Source organism: Triturus cristatus, chromosome 1_1 (assembly GCF_964204655.1).
Source record: "Triturus cristatus chromosome 1_1, aTriCri1.1, whole genome shotgun sequence".
In the NCBI taxonomy this organism is placed as follows: Eukaryota; Metazoa; Chordata; class Amphibia; order Caudata; family Salamandridae; genus Triturus; species Triturus cristatus.
The window spans coordinates 1,270,185,595-1,270,198,182 of record NC_140579.1 but is presented as its reverse complement, the minus strand read 5'-3'; the positions used below and the strand labels follow the sequence as shown (position 1 = coordinate 1,270,198,182).

The 12,588-nt window shown below is 43.3% G+C and overlaps 1 pseudogene; it reads left to right on the top strand.

Annotated features, from left to right (window-relative positions):
• Positions 1-2,022, top strand: part of LOC146871938 (voltage-gated inwardly rectifying potassium channel KCNH6-like) — a 267,790-nt pseudogene extending 265,768 nt beyond the window's left edge.
• The last annotated feature ends 10,566 nt before the right edge of the window (positions 2,023-12,588 follow it).

Below are 12,588 nucleotides of genomic sequence, written 5' to 3'. Positions count from 1 at the left end.
TTTCACCTACGACATTGAAGTACGCTGCACGCTTTGACTACTGTATTTATTTAAATTACTACGTGGTCCACTTTGACTATAGCGGCCACGCTTATTCAATTATTTAATTTTCGGCGGGGTCTGCTTTCAGTTTACGGTCCTTGCTTATTTAATTATTTATTTTACAGATGGCTGCTTTCACATGAGCGGCCGTGCTTTTTTAATTTTATTAATTAATAGTGAGGGATGCTTTCACTTTAGCGGCTGCGCTGAAGAACGTTTGTAAATTAATTATTTTGTTTTTGCTTTGTGTGAAAGTGTACCATATGCGCTTTCACTTTAATATTGTCCATACCCCTTTGTTCAGACGCTGTTCACTGTGACCTGAATACGGCGAGCAGCGTCTAAAGTAAGGGGCGCAATCAACATTAAAGTGCTCTCGTATTTGCGAGAGTTTGAGCTATTGGCGTTAAAAATAACGATGCCTTTTATATATGTGTTGGGTTTAAAACACATTAATAAAAGGCATGTTCATTTACACTGCCAATCGCTTAGACGCTTGCAAAAGTGAGACTTATTGCATTAAAAATGCTTGTTTTAGTTTGAACTAGGACTGGTTGTTTTTGTACTATTTGTCATTTACTCTCGAAAATAAATGACTGACCAAAATATAAATATTGGTACTGCATTCATTCGTGGACTTGCTTGCCAATGTCATCCCTTGAACATGATTTTAACATTTTTGTATCATAAAAGCATAATTGTACAAGATTTGTCTCTAATGTGTAAGCTTTGTGACCTTTCTTGTGCAGGTTGGAGACCAGAATGTCTTCTGACATAAATATAATCCTCCAACTTCTTCAGCGGCAGCTCTCCCAGGTGCCTCCAGCTTACAGCCCCATCTCTCCCAGCTGACACACCCTAGGAATGTACTCAACAGGGTCCAAGAGTCTGGATGCTGTGCAGCCCAGCCCCTCACTGCAGGCGGAGTCCCCAGTGTCTTCTGTTCCGGTAGGTGTATTTATACTCTAAGTCATGGGGCATGGTTATGGTCCAGGCAACTATTTGTTTGTAAGCATTGTGTACATGTTACCGCAGTGGTTCTCCAGCTCCCCAGCTCAGTAATTCAAGTCACCTGCTCTGTGTATTGATGTACTGAGAACTCAGTTAACGAATCTACCATCAAGAGTTTGAGGAAACACTGTGACTGGGCTGTGAATGTGCGAGTGCACAATTTAAGCAAAGAGGCATAATCACTGTGGTACTCCGCAGCCCATCAACTTCAGCTCTTAGTTGCAACAGCTGCGACCTCATAAAGCTCTGCCAGTGCACCTCAATGATGACTTAAATCATCTCCAGTTAGTCCTTTCAGAAGGACCCATTCACACTGGCTTTAATTAATACCTGTAGCATTCCCTGGGCCTAAATTACATTTTAGAGCAATGCATCAAATTTTGTAAAGCCTCTCGATCGCTATGGAGCATGCCCCTCTGTGCACATAAAGCCTGACACAATATTCCATTAACTGTAATCCCCACCAGAGCCCATTGTTTTGAGCTAATAAATAGCAACAATTGGTGTGTACAATTTAACATACATACAAACAATTAAGTACACAATCTGTGTGTATGTTATGAATATTATGATTATTATGATCAATAATTACCCTCATAACTCGAGGAATACATTTTATGGCAAAGCCATCCTAGGAAATTAAGGTAATTTGTTTGTTTTGTATTGAGTTCCAGCTTTACTGACTATGTTGACATAGAGAAGTTCAACCTCAAGTCTAAGGACTCTGTTTCCAGCGGGATCCACCTAACTGTGGAATCTGATGAGACCATCACTATGTTCTCTGAGCAGGATCCAATTTTGCTTCCTAACAGTTCGGAGCTCCGTCAGTTGACATCGCACCCACAAGGACTTTATTGTGGGTCTCGATTCCCCTCCCTGCCCGAACACCTCGGGGCATCAACCTCAGTGTCCTTTGACCACCTGGACTTTTAAAGACACCTATCAGACCCTGGACTTCCAGGGAGTTAGAAAATACGATCATTGGAAGGAAGAGATACCTCGACCTCGAGAAGATGGAGATGTTTAGAATTTGTCTGCACATAGAGGCGGCATCCTTTTGAGGTTTACTGTTGAAGCTGTCACCTCTTCAATATTTTACCAGTGGAAAGTTCAAAGACTTGGATGACAGAGCTGGACTCCAGGATACGCTTTCCTGCAACCACATGCATAGAATAGTCTTTCGGTACCCACAAAATAGCCAAGATGGCAAGTTCGCTCCAGAATCCAAGGCAGGAGTCTGGGAAACCTGTGCAGACTAGAGGTTCACAAGTTCAACTCTCGGACAGGTTGGCACAGCTTTACATCCTTCTGCAATAGACAAAGAGGACCAATTGTCAATCTTCATACTTCTGTAGCAGATAGCACCACCTGTCCACCTCTCATAACGTCAAGGGAGATACAACAGGGTTGAGTGGCAACCGGTTAACACTGAAATGTGTACTTGTTTGTAAAGCGCTTGAAGATGCTATGAAGTGTCAGAGGTGCTTTACAAAGACAATGTTACTTGTATTATTTATATATGTTCATCTTTTCTGATAGACACAAATATGCCAGTGGAAGTGGATGGTCCAAGCCCCCAACACTAAACCTATTCATGTTACCTAGGCTTTCTCCCTCAACGGTGCATAGCCGAGTAAAGCAGCATTTTTAGAATCTTAAAACAATATGAATCAGCATTCCATTGAGCCCTGTTCTCTGCACTTCCAATGTGCACAGAGACAGGCCCATTGACAGTAGATTGAGTGTTGCATTATTATCATACCCAAACTCTTACATTGTTCTAGCAATCAGTTTTGATGGCTACTTCCCTGCATTACCATTTGACAATTTGGGTGGAAGAGAAAGTAGGCAGATTTTCCCACCCCCAGCTTTGGCTGATCTCAAATATACGGTGAGGGTTCAGAATCAGAGCTTATCTTATTTCCCAGTGTTTAGGAATGGTGATTTTGTGATCTTATGAGAATTTTTAATCACCCAATCATTAAACAGAGTAATTACATTTGACAATTTAGAAGAAAGCTGAAAAAATGTATGCTGCTGCTAAAAAGGAATAAGGCTTATAAAGAGTTCTTAATCTCTGATCTCCATGAGCTTGTGCTGTTGGGCTGTGAACCAACACTGTTTATCATCAGAGCTGGCGTAACCATTCAAGACAGGAAAAGGCTGGAGGGAAGAAGATGCTTTCAGGGCTGAATGGGTTGATGCTTTCACCATAGATCTCTTGGAGAGGATCAGGTTGGCTGCAGTTTGTTCCAGCACATCAAAGACAAAACAGGGCTAATGTGGGCACCAAAAGATGAGAAGGAGACATTTTATTTGGCCTTGAACAGCCTCTCTTCTGCGTCGTGCACCTTTTGTATGTTAGATGCAGAAAATCTTGTTCTTTTAACTTTGCTCTCTCATTACACAGGTATGTTTCCTGTTGGAATGTTATTTTTTAGTATAGCAAAATCCATGGCCACAAAGGGGCATGAGTGCAGTGGCTTGGTAACAATTTGAATGCAGACAAGGGGTGCAGTAAAAGTCTGTATATAAAAAAGGGACTGTCAGTTTACTAGATCTGGGCGTAGTGGGCGTCGTGGGGCTACGCGGATGGCCACGGAGGTGCGAACAATCTCCGTGGCCCTCTGCATAGCCACGCTACACCACCCACCTCCACCCCCCTATATTAACAATGAATTCTAGTACTTAAAAGTAAATTAAAACCCACTTACCTGTACTGTGGCGTCCCCGTGCTGCCCTCCTCCTCTTCTTCGCCGTTTCTTCTAATACAACCAAAAACTGCGCAAGCGTGCGCGCCCGCGCATTTTTCACCAAAAATGCGCATGAGCGGTTGCACACGCATGCGCAGTTTTCGCAAGGATTAGAAGAAACGCCGATGAAGAGGAGGAGGGCAGCCCGGGGATGCCGCAGTACAGGTAAGTGAGTTTTAATTTTCTTTTAAGTACTAGAATTCATTGTTAATATAGGGGGGTGAAGGCGGGGACTGGCCAACTCCGCTATGCTACAGAGTGTGCGGAGATTTGCCTTCTCTGTGTTCTCCACGGAACGCGGAGAAGGCAAATCTCAGCACACTCCTCGCGCCGAGCGGAGGTCTCCGCCCCGGGCTAGAGTTTACTTACTTTATGATGAACAACAACGCCTGCTTTTGTATGAGGGAAGCAGCATATATATACATATAAGAGCAAGAAAAACAGAAAGAGTGGGTCATAAAATATTAAACAAAACATCATATTTGCTGTGGTTATGAGAGACTAAGCTTAGTCAGCAAATGTATCTTGAGATTTTTTTAAAGCCTGAGACGGGGAGCAAGCCTAATGTATACTGGGAGAGCGTTCCAAAATGCAGATTCATTACCATAGAAAACATGCTTGAGAGAATGTTTTTCTGGTTTAGAGTGTTTCTGTGAGTAGATTGAATTCACTCTTCAATTCCCTCAAAACACCAGAGATTTTTAGTGTTTGTGTCAGATAGCCGGTGTTGCTCATATGGAGAGCTTTACCGGTGGTGCAAGCTACTCTGAAAATGCTTCTTCATTCCAAAGGTAGGCACTTGATAGAGACAAGAACTGGAATTATATCACCATACTATGGTGCTGGAAAAAAGAGTATAGCAGAGCAAAGACAGCCTGAAAGGGGTGAGTTGAGTTTTAGGAAGTTCAGTGAGTAGAGTATTTCCGCAGCCCATTCTAGAGATCACCATTGCTTGTACATCCATCCCCATGGCATAAACCCATTTTTACGTCAGTGTTATAGAGGAAATGTCTCACATTCCGTAACAGTTTAAGTCAGTTGTAGGATCTCTTCAGTAGTCTTTTAACATGGAGCTAGCAGTGGAACAATGCACGAAGCCAAGTGTTTTTAGTAATGATGTTAGGGTCTATTCCCAGAGAGTTTAGTTTGTCTACCCAATCTGAGGGCAATTTGCCATTTTGTTTGGAAGTGAGGAAGACAAATTCAGTGTTTAGTGTGGGGAACTCAACTCTTATCTCAACCACCCACTCCTGCATTTTGGTTAGACATGTGGACAAAGTCAGAAAGTCGTCAGAGTACCTAAAAGTTAGATGTGGCTGTATATCTTCAGCATATTGGTGGAAAGAATACTACTGGCAGACAGCTTAGCCTGAAAACATGTGAATCCATCAATTTTAAAGCAATGTTTCATCTCTTTGGTTCCAAAGCTTTGAAAGATTTTCAGAGCCTTTGAAAATCAATTAAGACTTGACTTTTTTTCTCTGTTTACTTTCCTGTCAGTTATTGCGTAAGACTCTTGCTATCTCATGAAATCTTGGTTATTGGTTATCCAAGCTGATCACTCTCAGAATTGAATCAAAATCGAGAGCAGTATTTATGAAGAAGAGCTGTCCATGCACATCTACGCTCAATACAACTTAATATTAACAACTATCCAATTGTACCGGTGCTCATTCTGAAGAGGTAGTTATTTTTATGAAGAGTTCTAAAACTAGTGATTACCAACGTTTTAATTTGTTGCTCACATTGGCCAACATTCACGATTTTTTGCTTCACGAAGTTGTAGAGGTGTCGCTTTTTTAATTACACGTCTATTAAAGGTCAATCTACAAGCTTTACTTACAGTGAAATAAGTGAAAAATGTCAAAAGAAGCTTCACTTGCGTTACTTGAAAACAATCCTTCAAAAATGTGACTTGTTGGATTCTTCTCCTCCAGAATCCATTTTTCAGATATGTTTTCACACATTTAAAAAAAAAAAAAAAGGAATTCTCAAACTTCACAAAATATGTAGTTTCTCACATTAGCTTATGAAGCCCAGGAAACCATGCCAACCATCTTGGTGCAAACCGACATAACACATGAAACCTACCGGAGAGCGTGCCGGGTTTCCTCTCTGCACCAGATACCATTTATTACAAAACGGCCTATGTGCGAGCAAGTGCAACTCTTAACCGGTTTCCCTAAGGGCATGGGATGTACCTACCACAGAGTAACCTCGAATGGACTACCAATGGCATGAGCAGAAAAAGTGATCAATTACTGACCTTAGAAGGTTCATGGGGTCTGGTTCAGGGGCTTGATGGAAACTAAGTGCCCTCACAATCAGGTTTGAATTTCTGATGCGGGTGCCAGGAATGGCGGAGTTAGGTGACCGGGCTTTTACTGCCTCTCTTGGTCAGGAACTGAGCAGACATAGGGCTAGGCAGCTAATAGGAGCATGTAATACGATCATTATACCAGAGAAATTCCATGATTAAATTACTAAAATATTCAAAGTTTAAATAAATTGTATTTGGGCTGTTAATTGAGTAGCCCAAATACCCATCCTTTATGGGTCAGAAGTATAAGGCAGAAATGCCGTATAGAGGGAGCAGAAATCTCTCTTCTACTCAGCGTTTGTACAAGCACTAACTCTCTGAAACGGAGCTAAGCCTAAAAGGCAGAGATATATCAAGGGGCAAGTTTAGAACCTCATTAAGAGGTTACATCTCATACAGAATGCAGCACCCAGGCTGATCTTTGGGAAGAGAAAATTTGACAGTGTTCCCCCTTTCTCGGAGAGCTTCGCTGGCTTCCTATTAAGATGAGATGCCAGTTTGAAGCTCATCATATGATCCACAAAGTTCTCTAACCATGCTCAATAAAGTAATCTGAGGCTAGGATGAAAACAATTTCCAAGGATGTTTTTAGTTAGCAGATTTCAGCAGAGCTGGCCTGACATCACTTCAGTGATGCACTTTCGTGCTAGTCATCATTGTGATGCATTCTTCTTTGCCAAGTATTCTGACCTTGGTTTTGTCACCCGTCGATCCCTACAGTGTATGCAGTAAAACAATTACAGTATATGTTACTGATCTAAAAGGAGGAAATAACTTGTGGCAAACCTTTTATCTCTAGAAATAAAGTCATTTTAGCCCTTACTTTAATGAGGGTATGGTGCCAAAATATTGAGTTTTAAATATCAACTGGTACATATATTAAATTCACAACCAGCACCATATTGTCAAAATAGATGCTGCATTAGATCACTAAATATAAACCTCCCTATATAAGCTTACTTTGACGATATAATGGTGGTCAACATGTGCACATCATATTTCTGCACACTAATATTTTGCCTAACAACCCTTAATGAGGTTCAAATAGCTGATCAATGATAAGAAGACACAGAAAAATTATGGCATATTAGAAAAACAGTGTATTTTAAATGGGTGGTTACCTAAAATAGAGGACGTTTGTTGGGTATTGGAGCCATTTGCTTACCTAAGACATCCGTTTTTATATATTTACTATACATGATTAAGTTTCACATCCGAGATGCTACAAGTGGACTCATGAGGGACCTCATGAGCATCACATGAGAAAGCATGAGCTCCCAAAAAAGGGCATAAAAGTGTTGTACATAATAAGCAGACAGACTTTGAGAATGCCAGGCCATAGCCTCAATTCTTTTGGTGAATCAATGAGGGTTGCAACTAACAAGAGCGATACCTTGTACTTGAAATTGACTCTGGGTACTAAGGAAAGCATATGTACATTCGCAGAGAGGCCACAGAACGAGAATGACCTGTTTGATGCCTAAGACGTGTTGCGACATAAAAGCATCCATGCGGACATCACGGAGAAAAAAGGAGACAAACTTAAACAGAGAAGCATATTGGGGGTTCTCTGGGTCAAGGCTGCAATCATTTAAAAAATTGCAAATTTGGTATTGTGGGTTTGAAATGTCCTTTTGTCTCTGGTTACCCTTCATATGGTGTCATTGGACTGATCAGACAGAGAAGGATACCCTTTTGTGTGTGAAGAACGATCAATGTGAATCCTAGTGAGGAAGAACAGCTAGTAACGTTAAAACTATGCGTATCCATTTTAGAAGACTAACATGTTTTCATGCAGTTCCCAACACGGCATTTTAAATGGGTTAGTGTTTAAAAATACGCAGTCAAAGCCCTTTAGTATAATAATGTGTCATTCTGCTAAATATGTTTTTGGGAGTAATAAAGACCAGTGTAAATATGGTCCTAACCAGTGTAGACGATCAAGTGTTGGGCTCACAAGAGCGAACCTTAAGGATTTTTATAAAGCAGTTTGACAGCATTGTTCTGAATTGCCTGGCAGAACGCCTGAAGCGTTCTAGGAAGAGCTGGTAGATTTCCATTTCCGTCATGGAAAGAGTTTTACAGCAATTCTAAAACTATGCCCAGAAGCGCACTCTCTACGCTTTTTAAAAGAAAGAACAATAGAGTACTTTTCAAAGAATCCAAATTTGGGGTCAAAGTGAGCCTAAACCCACTCTGTGAAAGTTGTAACTTCCAAGTTTGCATGTTAAGTATGTAGAGATAGGATGCTATCGCCATGACTTCTGCTTGGATGTGTGTAGGTTCAATCAAAGATGGTGGCACTGCAGATCTTAGCAGTATTCCATAACAAACTGGAATTATGTTCTGCAACAGTGAAGAAAGGGGTAAATTAACCTTGACCGCAAGAGCTTCCCATAGATATTTGTATTGAAGGCCCCTAAAGATCCAAGAATGCAAGAAATGAGGTTCCCACTTGAACTAGAGTTGGGTGTCTTAAGATTGTTGTGATCTCAAAATTGATGGCTGTCTGAGCCATGATAAATCAGGGCATAGCTAGGCACGTTTCAATATAGCGCCTATTTTGTTGATGTGTATCTCGGTTATCTTATTCTTAGTGGGCAGATCAAAAATTGATATACCTGTAGAATTTTACAATATACCATAAGCTTATTCAGCAGGAGCTGTACTTCTTTAATTTCGAACAGGTAGAGGAAGTTACCTAGGATAAAGGCAGTGTTAGGGATTTTAAGAGCGGCTTTATACAAGATAGAGAAATCCTGTGCCTTGGTTAAAGTATTCATTTGAACCCATGCAGTTTAAAGTAAACTTTGTGAATCGAAAATTTAGGACAACAACTGATGATTAAAACTGTGTCAGAGTGCTTAGTTGCGGCAATGATAAGCATTTCAATACAGCACAGTAACTTTACTCTTAAAAAGTGAAGATATTGAGATGAGGGTATGCATTCCTATGATTACTGCCTAGTAATTCAATATCTAACCAAAGAATGGATGTGTAGTGGAATTATTTGCACTGTCCAGTTGGTTTTGGAATTGATCTTTGTTGTGCTCTAAAATAAGACTTATCCTGTTTTTTGTTAATTAAGTTCTGGATATACTATTAAGTTTTACTTTTCAATTTCACCCCGGGCAATAGTATATAGCTAATGGTTAATTAAAGACGATTAAAGAATTATCAAAGAACATGAAAGAGTTATAAACTCAACAGCATCGTTAATTCAGTTAGCGGCTTTACTGCAATCAATCTTGGTCCAGTAAATTGGCTGAAGACAATCTCCAGGAGACCCGACATCATTATTATAGCTGCATTTGTAAAACACTAGAAACTCTGGCTCAATTAAGCTCTGTTTTGCAGCATGTATGAGCAACCAAACTACAGAATTTTTAAAACAGAAACGCGCCAAAGCTTTCCTGAGGGGGAGTAGCTGCACCATGTAGCATAGCCATTCATGTAGCACATTCCGCAGAGCACTGGCCCGAAGTAAAAATGCCTGCCCAGATGCTCTTACACGCTATATCTGCGGACAATCACTGAGTAATTGTTGGTGAAGTGAATAAGCGGTGCAACTGTTTTAAAAAGGCTTGGAGTCCCAAATTGTCAAACCACTTCTCACCATACAGTCAATGTTTGCTGAGCTTTCATGATTTCGCATGGCTTTTCCTCAGAATCCCTGTTCTGGTTGTGGGGGTATGGTTGAGTGTGCAAACAGCAGTGCTTCTTGGTGGACTGCATAACCTTTACAAACAGTAGATAGTAAAGTAAATCCAGTGCTTGTTCAATAATGTGACTTGGAAGTTTTGTTCCTGGGGTTAGGCTTGAGGTTAGGTATGATATAGTATTAACTTTCACCATATGTAAGCCACACGGTACAAGCACATTAGCTGCGGTATTTATGTATATACCATGGTGGGTTTGCTTGGTAATGACCGGGTCAAAGTTTTAAGGTAACTCATGAAAAGATTTCACATTTAAGGTCTCAAGTGAAAGTACACTCCAATGAAGTGATGGCACGGTAGATAGTATGCCCAACAGATTACAAGGCATATAATGGATCAGGGGTCTGTATACACTGTTCAACATAAAGAAGGAGAGAGAGAGGTGATCCCTGATCTTTTGTCACCCTCCGTAAGCAATAGGGGAGGGCATGTAAGTCCCTGACGTCTACCCAGCTGTGGTAATCATGTGGAGGAGTGCTGCACCAAAACCCATTCTGGGCTAACCCCACGAGGTTAAAATTGCCCAAGATTGACAATAATGGCGAGTTCTGTCCTTGACACCCTATTGCAACATCTTTTGGGCGAGTTATATGATGTCTTTTATCTAAATAGTCAATAGAGGCGTACATAATCCCCCTGGAAATATAGCTTGAGGCACAGTGGGAGCCCGTCCCCACCAATCGAACAAACTGCGCGATAAAGAGCAGGGCCCATGATGAAACTTTGGATGGGTGAGGGGTACACGTTTTAAAAACAAAAAGTGCCCCAGGACAGCAGATGTCCCCTGGTGATAGTTCTAGTAGCACAGCGCTGTTCGCCATCCCTTGTTGCTCCGTCTCTTTCTGTATGAGTAGTGAATGTATCTATATAATAGCCTGATAGCCAAATAAATAGTGTTGTATTGTTAGTGGTCCACGCACAGAACTGTAATAAGGGACCTGTGCAATGACGATCAAATTGAAGAGAAGTTGGTAAGTATTAAGTGGCTAGCCTCCATCTAGGTCTACTCTCTGTGCATCAAGATTAGGCGGAAGTAGTTATGATGTTTGTGACATAGCCTTTAACCAGGTTTTAGGCAAAATGAAATGAATGACATGTAAAGAACTCCCTAGCAAATCTGTATAGTGTGCAAGAAGACTGCCAATCTGACAATTAATAAAACAATACATATCAGTTCCCATGAGGTTTATGCACAATTTGCTGTTTTGGCCACAACTTCTCGCTAACACGGCTGCCATGCTTTCTTTAATTATTTTACAGTCCATTAGTTCAACGAGTTTCTGGAAGAGGAGGCATCGATTCAGACATCTGTCAAATCATTAAAGTATATAAAGCCAAACGTTGAGGGCATTCGCGTGCGGCAAAATCTTTTGCTGGATGCCATGACCTGACCTGACGTGACTTCGTCAGAGCCGGTCGCTCCTCCCGCCGCCTGGCTCCTCCTGAGTGCGCCGGTCCCCCCTGCTCTTGCCGCCTGTTCGCCGCTGCCCCCAGGGCCTAGGTGCCTCTTGGTTGTATTTTATTCATTCTGCTCTGTGCCTTATAGTGTGTTGTATTCTGCTCTGTGCCTTATTTTGTTCGCCCACTGTGCCCCTGTACTTTCTAATTTTCTGCGCTTATTCTGCCGCCTGTTTCCCGCTGTTTTTTTTCCCCGCTCCCTGCCGCTGCTACCCCGCGGCTCCGCCCCCCTTTTCTCTTCTGTACCCTCTCCCCTCCTAGTCGCCACCCCGCTCCCGCCTCCCAGCTGCCCCTCCCTCCCACTGGCTATTTAGAGGGTGGACACGCGACGGAGTGCTGTGACCTGACCTGACCTCGTCAGAGCCGGTCGCTCCTCCCGCTGCGTGGCTCCTCCTGAGTGCACCGGTCCCCCCTGCTCTTGCCACCTGTTCGCCGCTGCCCCCAGGGCCTAGGTGCCTCTTGGTTGTATTTTATTCATTCTGCTCCGTGCCTTATTGTGTGTTGTATTCTGCTCTGTGCCTTATTTTGTTCGCCCACTGTGCCCCTGTACTTCTAATTTTTTGCGCTTATTCTGCCGCCTGTTTCCCGCTGTTTTTTTCCCCGCTCCCCGCTCCCTGCCACTGCTCCCCCTGCGGCCCGACCCCTTTTCTCTTCTGTACCCTCTCCCCTCCTAGTCGCCACCCCGCTCCCGCCTCCCAGCTGCCCCTCCCTCCCTCCTCCCTCCCTCTCTCCATTTACGGCAGAGTCCACACGTACGCGCAGCGTTCACGCGCAGATTGTGCGCCAAAGGCAAGCCCGTCTACGCCCGTCCGTGCCTGGACCGCGCCCAGCGCCAGAACCCCTGGTCCTCGACGATGCCAGTGCACCCGACGGACCTACAACGCCGCAACCCTCCACGCACTCAATGCCGGCCGGAACCCCGCCTGCTACCGAACCACCCCGAAACTCACCCACGGACCCTTCACCTGCCAAGCCTGCCGATTCACCTGCCTCTGGACCTGCACCGCACCCGCCAAGCCGACCACCAACAACAACCACCTCAAGTGCATCCTACTCAACACCCGCTCCGTCCACAGGCACGCCGTGGAGCTCTGGAACCTCCTCGACACAACCTCACCAGTCGTCGCCTTCCTCACGGAAACCTGGATGAACGCCACCTCAGCCCCCGACATCGCCTTAGCCATCCCGGAGGGACCGAGCCAACCAGACCGGAGGAGGCATCGCCATCGTCCACAAGAACACCATCCGCATCACGACCAACTCCGACGACACCCTCACCGCTGCC